The sequence below is a fragment of the Sorex fumeus genome, unplaced genomic scaffold (assembly GCF_029834395.1).
Source record: "Sorex fumeus unplaced genomic scaffold, SorFum_2.1 ptg000050l, whole genome shotgun sequence".
NCBI classification, from domain to species: domain Eukaryota; kingdom Metazoa; phylum Chordata; class Mammalia; order Eulipotyphla; family Soricidae; genus Sorex; species Sorex fumeus.
In genome coordinates this window covers 13574494-13589316 of record NW_026606107.1, presented here as the reverse complement: position 1 = coordinate 13589316, position 14823 = coordinate 13574494, and the positions used below count along the sequence as shown (strand labels likewise).

The window sequence follows — 14823 nt, the reverse complement described above, 5'->3', positions numbered from 1 at the left end:
ATTTTGGTCACTGTTTCTTTTTTTTCATTTTTATTAGTGAGACACCATGAGGTACAGTTGTGTAGACTTACAAATTTTGTGCTTGAGTTTCAATTATACAATGATCAAATATCCCTCCCTCCACCAGTGCCCATTTTCTAAAACCATTGTCCTAGTAACCCTCCCACCCCCCATTTTCCCTATCCAACCCTGTCTATGTGGTAGGGCATTCCCCTGTCTTCTCTCTCTCTCCTTTTGGGTATTGTGGTTTGCAAAAGAGGCATTGAGTGGCAGTCATGTTTGTTCTATAGTCTACTTTCAGCGTGCTTCTCCCATCCTGGGAGGATCCTCCCAACACCCTTTATTTATTTGGTGCTCCCTTCTCTATCTGAGTTGCCTTTTCCCCTAGCATGTGTGGCTGGTCTCCAAGCCATGGAGCAACACTTTTTCTTTTGAGGTGCAGAAGCTTCTTAGTTTAAGATAGTCCCATTTGTCTATCTCAATTTTCACTTGCTTGGCCAGTGGCGTGACATCTTTGAAGATACCATTAGGTTCAGTAACATGGAAGTTTTTGCCAACTTTGTCTTCAATGTACCTTATGGATTCTGTTCTCATGTTCATGTTGAGGTCTTTAATCCCTTTTGATATTACTATTGTACATGGCGTTAGGCAGAGATCTGAGCCCCCTTTTTGCATGTAGCTGTCCAGTTTTGCCAGAACAATTTGTTAAAGAGGCTTTCCTTGCTCCACTTAAATTTTCTTGCCACCTTATCGAAGATTAGATGATCATATGCTTGGGAGGAGATGTCAGTATATTCAACTCTGTTCCATTGGTCTACAGCTCTGCCTTTGTTCCAGTACCATGCTGTTTTAATTATTACTGCTTTGTAGTAGTTTGAAGTTAGTGAGTTTGATTCCTCCCATTTTCTTTTTCTCAAGAATTTCTTTAGCTATTCGTGGGGGCTTATTGTTCCATATAAATTTCAAGGATGTTTGCCTCATTTCTTTGAAGAATGTCATGGGTATCGTAAAATAGTGATCGTATTGAATTTGTACAGTGTTTTGGGAAGTATTGCCATTTTGACAATGTTAATTCCCCCATCCATGAACAGGGGATATTTTTCCATTTCCTCGTGTCGTCTTTTATTTCCTGAAGTAGAGTTTTGTAGTTGTCTTTGTACAGGTCCTTTACTTCCGTAGTTAAGCTGATTCCTAGGTACTTGATTTTCTGGGGCACAATTGTGAACGGGGTTGTTTTCTTCATGTCACTTTCTTCTCTTTCACTCTTTCAGTACAGGAAAGCCATGGACTATTGGGTATTGATTTTATAGCCTGCAACTTTACTATACAAGTCTATTGTTTCCAGGAGTTTCTCGGTAGAGGTTCTGTAAGTATAGTATCATATCATCTGCGAATAGTGAGAGTTTGATTTGTTCCTTTTCTACCTGAATGCCCTTAATATCTTTTTCTTGCCTAATCGCTATTGCAAGTACTTCCAGTACTATATTGAACAGTAGTGGAGAGATTGGGCATCCTTGTCTCCTCCCTGATATTAGGGGGAAGACTCTCAGTTTTTTTTCCATTGAGGATGATGCTTCCTGTAGACTTGTGGTAGATAGCTTTAACTATATTGAGGAAAGTCCCCTCTAACCCCATTTAGGCGAGCGTTTTCATCATAAACGGGTGCTGGATCTACTCAAATGCTTTCTCTGAATCTATTGATATGATCATATGATTTTTATCTTTTCTTTGTTGATATGATGGAATATGTTTATTGATTTCCAAATGGGAAACCATCCTTGCATCCCCGGGATGAATCCCACTTTGTCATGGTGTATGATCTTTTTATGAGTTGTTGATTTCTGTATGCTAGTATTTTGTTGAGAATCTTCGCATCCGTGTTCATCAGGGATATCAGCTTGTAATTTTCTTTTTTGTGGTACCTTTGTTTCCCTTTGGTATTAGGGAGATACGGGCTTCATAGAAACTGTTTGGGAGATTATCTGTTTTTTCAATTTCCAGGAAAAGCTTAAGAAGTTCTGGCAATACGTCCTCTTTAAATGTTTTGGAAAAATTCGCTATTAAATCCATCTGGACCTGGGCTTTTGTTTTTGGAAAGTCTTTTGATTACAGTTTCAATTTCCTTGATGTTAATAGGTCTATTCAGGTACTCTATTTCTTCTTGATTCAGCTTTGGAAGATTATAGAAATTCAGGAATTTATCCATTTCTTCTAGGTTCTCTTGTTCCTTGGCCTACAGACTTTCAAAGTAGTTCTCTGATGATCCCTTGAATTTCTTTGGTTTCTGTTGTTATATCCCCATTCTTATTTCTGATTTGATTTGTTAGGGTTCTCTCTCACAGTTTCTTTGTGAGTTTTGTTAGTTGTTTATCTATCTTATTTATTTTCTCGAAGAACCAGCTCTTGGTTTCATTGATTGTTTTATTGGTTTCCGTGTTGTTGATTTCTGCTCTAAGCTTTATGATCTCTTTCCTTCTGTCTGATTTGTACTCCTTCTGTTGATCCTTTTCTAAGATCTTGAGCTGTGAAGTCAAGTTGTTTATGTGCATCCTTTCTTCCGTCCTGAGATATGCTTGCAGAGCTATAAATTTTCCCCTTAATACGGCTTTCGCTGAATCCGATAAGTTCTGGTAGCTTGTGTCTTCATTCTCATTTGTTTCTAAGTATCTTTTGATTCTGTTCTTGACTTCCTTCCCGATCCACTCATTGTTCAGCATTGAGTTGTTTAATTTCCCGGTGTTTGATTTGGTTCTCAGTGTTGGTGTGTGATTCCCTTCTATTCTCAGTGCATCATGGTCTGAAAAGATTGTTGATACTATTTCTATCTTCCTGATTCTAGTTAGGTATGTTTTGTGGCCTAGCACATAGTCTATTTTGGAAAATGTTCCATGCGCACTGGAGAAGAATGTGTATTCTATGTTTTGGGAGTATAAATCCCTGTATAGGTCTATAAGCCCTTTCTCTTCTATTTCTTCTTTCAAAGCCAATGTTTCCTTGCTGAGTTTTGTTCTTGTTGATCTATCCAGAGGTGATAAGGTGATGTTGAAATCTCCAGCTACTATTTTGTTGCTAGCAATGTCCTCCTTAAAATCTGTTAGCAGTTTTAAGTATTTAGCTCTTCCTTCATTAGGTGCGTATACATTTAAGAGTTTGATTTCTTCCTGTTGTTCGTATCCCTTGACGAAGAGAAAATAGTCTTCGCTGTCCCTTCTAATCTTTTTCAATGTGAAATTAATGTTGTCAGATACTAGTATGGCCAACCCAGCTTTTTTGAGGGAGCTGTTTTCTTTCAGGATTGTTTTCTATCCTTTCACTTTGAGTCTGTGTTTGCTCTGACTGTTGAGATGAGTTTCTTGTAGGCAGCAGAATGTTGGGTTCTGTCTCTGAATCCATTTTGCCACTCTGTGTCTCTTAATTGGTGAATTTAAACCGTTGATGTTGAGAGAGATTATTGTTATAGGGTTTTGTGTCATCTTTCTGTAAGGGTCTGTTGTGCTTGTAGGTTTTGTCTTGTCTTATACTAGCCCATTTAGCCCTTGATTTGGTTTGGTTTTGAGTCTATGAAGTTCCTGGAGTTTTGTGTCATCTTTCTGTAAGGGTCTGTTGTGCTTGTAGGTTTTGTCTTGTCTTTATAGTAGCCCCTTTAGCCCTTGATTTGGTTTGGTTTTGAGTCTATGAAGTTCCCGAGCTTCTGTTTATCTAGAAAATAGTGTACCGTTCCTTCGATTTTAAGTGAGAGTTTAGCGGGATAGAGTATTCTTTGTGAAGCATTCATGACAGTGAGTTTTTTCACTATATCCTTCCATTGCCTTAGGGCTTGGAGGGTTTCTTCTGATAGGTCTTCTGTGAATCGAAGGGGTGCTCTTTTGTATGTGATTTCCTTCTTTGACCTTGCTGCTTGCAGTATTGCATCTCTATCAGCAGCATCGATCTTTCTAACTATGATATAAAAAATATGGAACGCTTCACGAATTTGTATGTCACCCTTGCGCAGGGGCCATGCTAATCCGGCAAGCTACCGAGAGTATTCGATATGCCAGAGACAGTAACAACAAAGTCTCCAATGGAGACGTTACTGGGCCCGCTCGAGCAAATCTTCTCTGTATCGTTGCAATATTAGTATATGTGCTGCTGGAGTGAGCACATCTTGTTTTCTTTTTAGGATTCAAACACATGGTTAATTGTTTTGAATAGAAAGTGCATATTTGTGCATAAAATGTATGGTTCATGTCTATCCGTAAATTTGAAATTAAAAACAAGTGTCTGGATGGATAGTATAAGGGTTAAGATCCCACTACCTTCTTTAAAATTCTTGGCGTGGTCTCCATGCCAAATAAACTAAAGAAATTATATAGTTACTTATTTTCTGAGTATCATTACAAACTGTTCACTTTTTTTCTTATTTAAAGTGTACTTTTGAAAGTGAATATTTACATTGGTTTTTAATGAACTGGTACTAGTTTTTGTAAATATGCTCTGTAAATTGATATGGATTAATAGAAACTCCACAGTTAAGTTTTAATATGACTGTCACACTGTAGCAGTATCCTCCCATTGTGAATCAATTTGCTCGAGTGGGCACCAGTAACATCTCACAACAAATCGTGAGACTTGTTGTTACTGTGTTTGGCATATCAAATACGTCACGGGTAGCTTGCCAGGCTTTGCTGTGTGCGCGAAATACTCTGGGTAGCTTACCGGGCTCTCTGAGAGGTGCACAGGAATCGAACCCAGGTCAGCCACATGCAAGGCAAACACCCTACCTGCTGTGCTATCACTCCAGCCCTTTAATATGACATTAAAGAAAAAAACTCTGTTTATATAAATAGTATGACCAAATTTGATGATCTTTCTGTAGCAAAATATATTTAATGTGTGTTTAAAACCATGCTTGTCAAATTAAACTCTTTGGTATATAAAGCATATAAAATTTAGATATCAGAAATACTATAAATATTTTCAAATTAGCAAATACTCTATGATTTAACTGCAAAATATTTCAGAAATTATTTTTTTCTAATTTCAGATGTTTATTTGTTAGTAATGTGTGAAATGAAAGAACTACTCTGGTAATCTTATAATCTTTCAAACTATGCATTTAGACTAAAAATTGAAAGACCTTGTAAAGGTAAAGGTAAAGGCCCTCCCGTTGATCATCGATTTGCTCGAGCGGGCCCAGTAACGTCTCCTTTGGAGACTTTGTTGTTACTGTGTCTGGCATATCGAATACTCTCGGTAGCTTGCCGGGCTCTCCGAGAGGGGCGGAGGAATCGAACTCGGGTCGGCCATGTTGGCCATGTGTAAGGCGAACGCCCTACCCGCTGTGCTATCACTCCAGCCCCCGCAGCGGGCACGGGGGCCCGCGGGACTGAGGGGGGGTCCATTCACATCGGGGCCACGGACGCCGGGCTGAACTCGGGCGCCTTAGGCCGGAGGTTGGCAGCCACGGCTGGGACACTGCCCCCAGGTGCACGCGAGAGCCGGCGCACAGGGCCCAGGCGGGTGGCTCGAGCGGTGGGAGGCCAGGGAGGAAGTCCTCAAGACAGGCCCCGACCATCCCACACGCACCCGGGGGAACGACGGTCCCGATCCTCACGGCAGAGAGCCACCGAGAGAGAGCGTGTCAGCTGGAGCGATAGCACAGCGGGTAGGGCGTTCGCCTTACACGCGGCCAACATGGCCGACCGGAGTTCGATTCCTCTGCCCCTCTCGGAGAGCCCGGCAAGCTACCGAGAGTATTCGATATGCCAGACACAGTAACAACAAAGTCTCCAATAGAGACGTTACTGGGCCCGCTCGAAAGACCTTGTATGCTTAAATAATATAGAATGGCTGTAGAACCATTTTAGGGAGAACTTAGATAGAAAATTAATTTACTTCTTAATAGTATAGAAACAATAATAGTTATTTCTCCTGTGAAATCAAGCCATTGTTTGTTATAGAAACAATTTATATAATGGAGTATACAAAAAATTAAGTAGATTTTTAGCACTAATTTTCTTATTTTTCATGTCCTTGGCCATTTTTTGTAATGGTCATTATATGCAAATTGTGACCAGTTACTATTGATTATAGTTTTCATTTGTTTTATTTTATTCTGTTTTATTTAGTTCTTGCTCTTTATCTTCGCTTCATTTTTAATACTTGAGTTTTGGTTATTGAATCTTCCAGAAGTTAGAGAATAAATTGCCTTTAATAATCACAATGTTAATTATAAAATGTCCCTTTCTCTTTTTATTCTTGAGATAGAGATTTTTACAATATCAGAGTCATAAGCTGAGGACCTAAACCAGACCTTTGTCTTGTTTTGAAAGTCTTAGATATTCATACTATGAAACTTTGTCAGTAGCTAATAATAATCAGAGATAGTGAATACATTCTTTCAATATTTCTAACCTATTACCATTTTATTTCTATTTTCAGACTAGGATTCAGAGATTCTTGAGCTTAGCATATGATTAGGTGATCTCACTGGTGCTAGGTAACATTAATATAACTCTGTATATATGAAATATAGTAGGTGCATTATTCTTTTAAAAGTACCTAATGTCTCTAAGACGTTTATGGTTGATCATTTTCTTTATGAAAAGCTTCACCAGAGGAGGGAGGTCACATAAATAATGAACCAAGATAATACATTGAAATTATTTTGTTTCTACATTTCATTCCCCCCAACTTTATTTAAATATCATGGTTCACAACGTTGTTCATGATTTGTTGTTACTAACATTTAATATTCTAACACCAATCCTACCACTACTGTCTCCTTTCTTTCACCACTGTCTGCATTTTCCCAAACACTCTTCAAGCCTGCCATGAGCAGGTCCACAGTAATTTATTTTATATTGCTTATTACCATAGGATGGCCAATGGAAAATGATAAATATTTCCGTAGGGGAAAATTGTGAAAATTGTTTAATGATGGGGATGTGTCCTTTTCTGGGATTTTACTAAACTTTTGTTTCAAGTTAAGCCTTCTGTGTTAATGTTTTTGTTAGTTCACATTGGTTGACTTACGTTTTCCATCCCATCCAATCTGGTATGCTACTACTGGGATGTTGATGTTGTAGAATTTGGACATATTGTATGGCTGATGTAAATACAATCACCAGCTCCATAAAATCCAGAATATCTAGATGGGCAATTAAATTTTTAACTGGGAATTGCTGCTGTGTTTTCTGAAAGTACGGAGAGTTGTGGGAGAAGTCACCCACTTCGACTCCAAGAAAGCCTGGAGATTTTAGCACCAAGACCCATGTACTGTAGTTTCTGGCAGATTAGGTTCACTGTGGCATTCAGTCCTGAAGTAGTGAGGTCTGGTATGAAGTATGGAAGCAGTTCTGGGGTGTGAGATTGTCTCATACTTTCAGAAGACCTGATAGCCACACCCACAAAATTCCACTACCTCTGCCAAGTAAGCTCATTTACAGGTCTTGTTCCAGAGACTTATAAATAAATCTCAAAAGAGAAACTAGCTGCAATAATTTCTCAGACACACATTCCTGATTGAGACCTCCAGGGAGATCTCTGATGTGGGTCCGTCAATGCCCACCCACACAAAGCCCTGGAAGCCGCTATTATACCTCCAGCTGGACCCCACTGCCTTAGGACTGAGCATCACAGAGAGCCTTATCTGCCAAAAACTAAACTTCTAGCAGGCTCCAGGATCAAACTCAGGTTGGCTGCTTGCAAGGCAAACACCTTACCCTCTTTACTATCTTTCTGGCCCTTATTTTGTCTCTAAATCTCTTTGAGTAACATAATTTTGTGTACAGTAAAATATTTTGTTAGGGTTACCATGAGAGAGCTTATCAAATGTCACCAGTTTCTGGGGTAAAAATGAAAAGTTAATACGTCTGTAATATTTTGTTTCGCAGCCTTATCTGGTGGCACTCAAGTATTACCCCTGGCTCTGTGCTCAGGGGACTGTATATAGAGTGAGGAGTATACATGCAAGACAAGTGCTTTAATCCCTGTACTAACTCTTTGGCTCCTAGTAAAACAGCTTTATGGACATGTAACACACGTACAGTACTGTTAACTTATTTAAAGTATATTGTCTAAGGAATTCAGTTTTATTGTGTGTACTGAAAATTGTGGAGTCATCACCATAATCTATTTTAGAATCTTTTTTCTCAGCTTCCAAAGAATATAGTATTTTTTACTCATCTTTGACCCACCCTCCCAGTTCTGACTCAATATATTTGTCCATTATTAACATTTCGTATAAATGGAATAATGCAGTATGTGGCCTTTTATGTCTGATTTCTTTCATATTCCATAATGTTTATGTATTTGATTATCTATATATTTGTAACTCAGTCATTTTGTTTTTAAATTGATTTTTCTTGAGGTAGAATTGGCTTACAAGAACGTAAATGTGGAGGAAGTATTTTGTGGGTTCAATTTTGCTACACTTTTCCCACTGCCAAAATGCCAATAGTGTCCCTATGTAATAATCACTGGTTGCTTTCAGTCACTTTCCCCCCAGCCTTTTGGTAATCTTGAACATGTTATCAGAATCTAAGGAAGGTCTCATTTTCATTGACTCTTGCTTATTCCTTTGACTTTTTTTTGTATATAGGTGTTTTGTGTTTAGGGGGATAGTTATCTAGAAGAGAAATTTCTGTATTTATGGTAGATGGTAGATCTACTTTTAATTTTCCTTCATCATTTTAAAAATCATCTCAAGTATGAAAAATGTTTAAACATCAAAAAACTTCGATTTAGTAAGTATAAAACAAGATTTCTGAAAAATGTTCACAATTAAATACAAAATCCTTAGAATTAAATACAAAATTTTTAGAATGTACTTTAACATTCATTGCACATTAAAATATTTCTTGAGCTACTGTGATTTACATTAGTGTTTATTTTGGTTTCGTGCATGCATCATTCCAGCATCATATCTATCACGGGAGTTTTTCCTCCACCAAGTTCCCGAAGGGTCTCCCATTCAAACTCCATTCACCATTTCTGTTGACCAATTATCTATTTTTGCTTCCCTTAACCATTTGTTGCCCCCAATGTGAAACTTTAACTTCCATATAGAAGAGTGATCATCCTGTATTTATCCTTCTTATTCGTACTGACTTCACCCAGCATAATACCCTTTAGTGTTATCCAGGTCTCAGAAAATTGTAGCAATTGTCCCTTCTTGTAGCTGCACATTTTACCTTGCCTGTATTTACCACAACTTGATTCATTCATCAGTATTTAAGCATTTGGTTGTTTCCATCTTGGTTATTGTTCTAAGTGCTGCAATGAACATTGGTGTTCATATTTCCTTCTGGATTAATATTCTTTGTGCTGTGGTGGTAGATAACAATAGTAATACCACTGGATCAAGTAGGACATCAAATATTATTCTTAAAGAGCTCTCCATATTGCCTTCTGTATTGGTTCCACCAAACTAAAATCCCACCAATAGTGAATGAGGGTTCCTTTCTTACTATAACCCTGTCAACACTGACTCTTTCGAGACATGCCATTCTCACTGGTGTGAGATGAAAACTCCTTGTTATTACAATTTGTAGATCCCTAATTATAAAATTATTTATAAAATATTAAAATAAGCAAATTTTCATAAATCTATTGTTCGCCTGTATATCTAATTAGGAGAAGTGTCTGTTCATCTCCTTTTACCATTTTTGAGGGTCTTGTTAGATTTTTGTTGCTTTATTAGTGGATATTAGCCTTTAACCTGATGTAATATTGCAGGCATTTGCTCTAAATTAGTCGAGTGGCTTTATTTTAGCTTGCTTTTCCCTTGCTGATCAGAAGCTTTTAAATTTGATGTCCTATTGTTTATTTTTGTTTTGTTGTCTTTGCCTCTGTGGTCAGCTTATTGAAAACAATTCTGAGATCCATTTTCTAAAGAGTTCTGCCTGTTTTTCTGAATATATTTTTATGGATTCTAGTCTAATCTCTAGGTCTTTAGTTCACTTTGAATTTTTTTGTGTGTGAATAGTGTGATATATAATTCCCATTCCATGTTTTTATGTGGCCATCCAGTTTTCCCATTACCACTTTTAGAAGAGACTTTCTTTGCTCCACACCATGAACTTAGATTCTCTATTATAGATTGCCTGCCCATAAATCTGGTGTTTCAGTACTCTCAATTTTGTTTTTTTTTCGGTCTGTGGGTTTGTCTTTGTTCCTTTGAAGTTTTGATTATTATAGCTTTGTAGCGGGCTGGAGCAATAGCACAGTGGTAGGGCATTTGCCTTACACACAGCCAACATGGCCGACCCGAGTTCAATTCCTCTGCCCCTCTCGGAGAGCCCGGCAAGCTGCCGAGAATATCTCACCCGCACGACAGAGCCTGGCAAGCTACCCATGATGTATTTGATATACCAAACACAGTAACAACAAAGTCTACAGTGGAGACGTTACTGGGCCCGCTCGAGCAAATCGATGAACAACGGGAGGACAGTGGTATACAGTGAACTGTGATAGCTTTGTAGTACAATTCAAACTTGGGAAGTGCAATACCTCCGAATTTCTTTTTTTCTTATAATTTTTTGACTATTTGGGGAATTTTATGTTTCCATGTGAATTTTAGTAGAGTTTGTTCCAAATTTTTGAAGAATGTCATTGGGATTTTTGTGAATATATGCAGTGGATCTGTATAGTGCTTTGGATAGGTAGATATTTTTTTTTTGCTTTTTGGGTCACATCCAGCGATGCCCAGGGATTACTCCTGGTTCATGCACTGAGGAATTACTCCTGGCCGTGCTTGGGGGACCATATGGGATGCTGGGAATCAAACCCAGGTGGGGCTGCATGCAAGGCAAAAGCCCTACCCGTTGTGCTATCACTTCAGCCCCAACAGGTAGATAATTTTGACAATGTTAAGTCTAACAATCCTTCAGTAGGAAATACACTTCAGTTTCATGTTGTCCAATTTCTTTTAGCAGTGATTTATAGTTTGTACTATACAGGTCGTTCACATCCTTTAAGTTGATTTCTAGGTATTTGAGGATTGGGGACAATATTTTGAAAGAAATTGCTCAATTTTTTTCTTGTGGTTCATTATCTGAATACAGAAATGCCACAATTTTTTATGTATTGCCACCTGCTACCTCAGTGTATTCGTTTATTTCTAAACGTTTTTTAAAATGTAGTCTTTAGGAGTTTCAATGTAAAATAGCGATTTTTTTTCCTTTTCAATTTGGATCCCTTTAATTTCTTTCACTTGTCTGTTGTGGAAAGGCGTTCCGAAGCTATACTGAATAAGAGTGGTGACAGTGGACATCCCTGTCTTATGCCTGATATCAGGGGAAAGAATTTTAGTTTTACCACAGAGTGGATGTGTGAAAAATAGGCTTTGCTAAAATATTTATATATGTGTATATATTTATATTTATAAATATGTATTTATGTATGTATACATATACATATATATACACACACATAGTTTCAATTGAAATGAACCTGTCTTTACCTGAAACCTCCTCAACCGGACAGTTGGTATTGTTTCTAAAGCACTTCTGGAGCTGGAGAAATAATACAGAGGATAGGACATTTGATTTGCACATGACTGAACTGGGTTAAAACTCCAGCATCCCATATGGTCCCCCAAGCACTACCAGAAGTGATCCCTGAGTTCAAAGCCAGGGGTAAGCCTGAGCACTGTTAGGTGTGACCCTAGAACAAAGAAACAAACCAAAAAGCAAAACAAGAAAAGCACTTTGATAGAGGCCAGAATGTGTTGAAATTCCTAAATCCAGTTTCTGTTTTTGAATGGGCTGTCTACTCTTCCTTAGAGACTTTAGCTATTTACATTCTCAACAATAGTGACAGTTCCTTTTTCTTCATACTTAACTAGACCCTTTTGTTTGTGTTCTTTTTGATCTAAGTTATTCTCACTGGTATGAGGTGATATCTCATTGTCATTTTGATTTGCAGGACCTTCTCATGTGCTTGTTAACCATCAATATTTCTTCTTTGGTGTAGTGTCTGTACAGTTATTTCCACTTTTAACTTAATTTTATTGTTTCTGGGTACTTTATATATCTTCAATATTAGAAATATGTCAGCAGTATGTTATGCAAATATTTCTCCCATTGTGTTTAATATCTGGGTGTTAATGATTGTTTTGCTTGTAGAAACTTTCTTAGTTGGATGTCAGGCCACTTGTTCATATCAACTTTTCAGTTTGCCCTTGTTGTTAGAGTAAAATCCCTGATATCACCAGTGAATCCAGTATCATGAATTAATCTGCATATTTTCTTCAAGATCTTTTATGGATTTGGTTCTAACATCTAAATCTTTAATCCATTTTGAGTTCATTTTTGTGTATGATATCTAGTTTTTGTTCATAGTTGTCCAGTTTCACTATTTTGTATGTGGCTCTTCAGTTTTTCCAAGACCATTTGGTGAAGATACTATGATTTTCTCATTTTATACTTTTGGTGCCTTTGTCATTAATTACCTGTCCATATGAACAAAAGTTTATTTCTAGAATATCAGTTTTTTTTTTATTTTTTTTATTTTTGTTAGTGAGACACCATGAGGTACAGTTGTAGACTTACAAATTTTTGTGCTTGGATTTCAATTATACAATGATCAAATACCCATCCCTCCACCAGTGCCCATTTCCCACCACCACGGATCCCAGTATCCCTCCCATCCCCCCTTCCCACCATCCCACCCTGCCTCTGTGGCAGGGTATTCCCTTTTGTTCTGTTTCTCCTATTGGGTGTTGTGGTTTGCAAAAGAGGCAATGGGTGGCAATCATGTTTGGTCTATAGTCTACTTTCAGCATGCTTCTCCCATTCTGGGAGGATCCTCCCAACACCCTTTATTTGGTGCTCCATTCTCTATCTGAGCTCCTTTTCCCCCTAGCATATGTAGCTGGCCTCCAAGCCATGGAGTAAAATTCCTGGTACTAATCTCTGCCATAGAATATCAGTTTTATTATAGTGTCACACTATTTTGATTACTATAGCTTTGTAGCATAGCTTAAAGTCAGAGAACCTGATGCCTCCCATTATTTTCTCAGGATTGTAGTGGCTATTATGGTGGGGGGTTTTTGGGGGAGGGCTATATAAAATTACCTAATGTTACATTTATTTGAAGAAAATTATGTCATTGGAATTTAGAATTGGATATATTGACTCTGAAAATTACTTTCAGTAGGATGGCCAATTTAACAATGTTTGTTGTTCCAGTGCATGAGCATGTAAGTTCTTTAATTTAATTACATCTTCTCTTTCTTTTAACAACTTATACTTCTGTGTACAAGTCCTTCACCTCCTTTGTTGATTCCTAATACTTTATTCTTTTTCATACAAAATGCAATTATTTACTTGATATAATTTTCTATAATTTTTATTGTAATTTAGTAAAATGGCTGCAATAGTAGTACATATTTCTCTCTTTTTCATACTACATTTTATTGAGGTGCTATGATTGACAATGCTGTAACTCTTGGTGAGAATGCCAGCTAGTTCAACCTCTCTGGAAAGCAATAGCACAGTGGTAGGGCGTTCACCTTACAAGCGGCCAACATGGCCGACCCGAATTCGATTCCTCTGCCCCTCTCGGAGAGCCCGGCAAGCTACCGAGAGTATCTCGCCCGCATGGCAGGGCCTGGCAAGCTACCTGTGATGTATTCGATATGCCAGACACAGTATGGAGATTTCATGAAAAATAATAGAATTTCCGTACCCAGCAATATCTCTCCCTCGTATCTATCCCCAAAACACAAAACATAGATGCGAGGATATATGTACACCTGTGTCCTCAGTTTCTACTTTTTCTAGTTTGCTATTTGCATATAAACATTCAGCAGATTTTTTTGTATTGAACTTGTAACCTGTTCACATCACTGTATTCGCCCATTATGCCTACTGATTTTGTAATGTATTCTTCATTATATTTTAGGTATATTATCATGCTGTCTGAAAATTGTGATAGTTGAGCTTTTTTCCCAATTTGAATTCTGTTTATTTTCTTATCTTTGCCAAATACTATGGCTATAACTTGCAGTATTTTGTGGAATAAGTTGTTAGACTGTACCTAGTCTTAGAGGAAAATTTTCATCATTATTATATAAGATTTAGTTTATTTGGATTACCGCTGTTGTTTAGAGGTATGTGTTTTATCCCTTTTCTGTTAAGTGTTTATCATAAATTGATACTGAATTTTGTCAAGGAAGTTTGTTAATAGATACATCCAGATGATTTTTATCTATCACTTTTTGTTTGTGTGGGCCACACCTGGTGCTCAGGGCTTACTCCTGAGTCTGTGCTCAGGGATCACTCCTTGGTGGGTCTCATGGATACCAGGGATCAAATCTGGATTGACTGTGTTCAGGGCAAGTGCACTACCTACTGTACCCAGCCCCTATCTGTCCTTTTGCTGAAGTGTATTAACATTAGTTTATTGGAATTGCATGAACTTTTCATCCATGAAAAAACTCCACTTATTATTTTTGCAAGGTTCACCTAGAAAACATTATATACACTGCGATAGTCCTTTATCTTATATTTTATATATGTTTTGATATAAATTCAATTTGATATCTGGGTTGTTTGAACATTTTTGTGTGCTTGTTTGTTTTGAGGCCAGACCTAGCGATGCTCAGAGCTTACTCCTTGATCAACATTGAGGAATTACTCATGGTGATGCTTGGGGGACCATATGGGATGCTGGGGATTGAACCTTGTCAACCACATGCAAGGCAAATGCCCTACTCTGTACTATGACTCTGACTCCACGTTTGAACTTTTAGCTAGTATGATTAATGTTATGAATATACATGTACAAGGGATTCTTTTTGGATTCTTTTATTTTTTATTTATTTTGTTAATGGAA

General features: G+C 37.7%; 1 protein-coding gene and 1 pseudogene across 3 annotated transcripts in view; one reads left to right on the top strand and one right to left on the bottom strand.

Moving 5' to 3' along the window:
* ZNF711 (zinc finger protein 711) overlaps positions 1 to 14823 on the top strand; it is a 52054-nt gene that overhangs the window by 18589 nt on the left and 18642 nt on the right. The window lies entirely within an intron of this gene.
* LOC130032698 (uncharacterized) lies at positions 3950 to 4144 on the bottom strand (annotated as a pseudogene).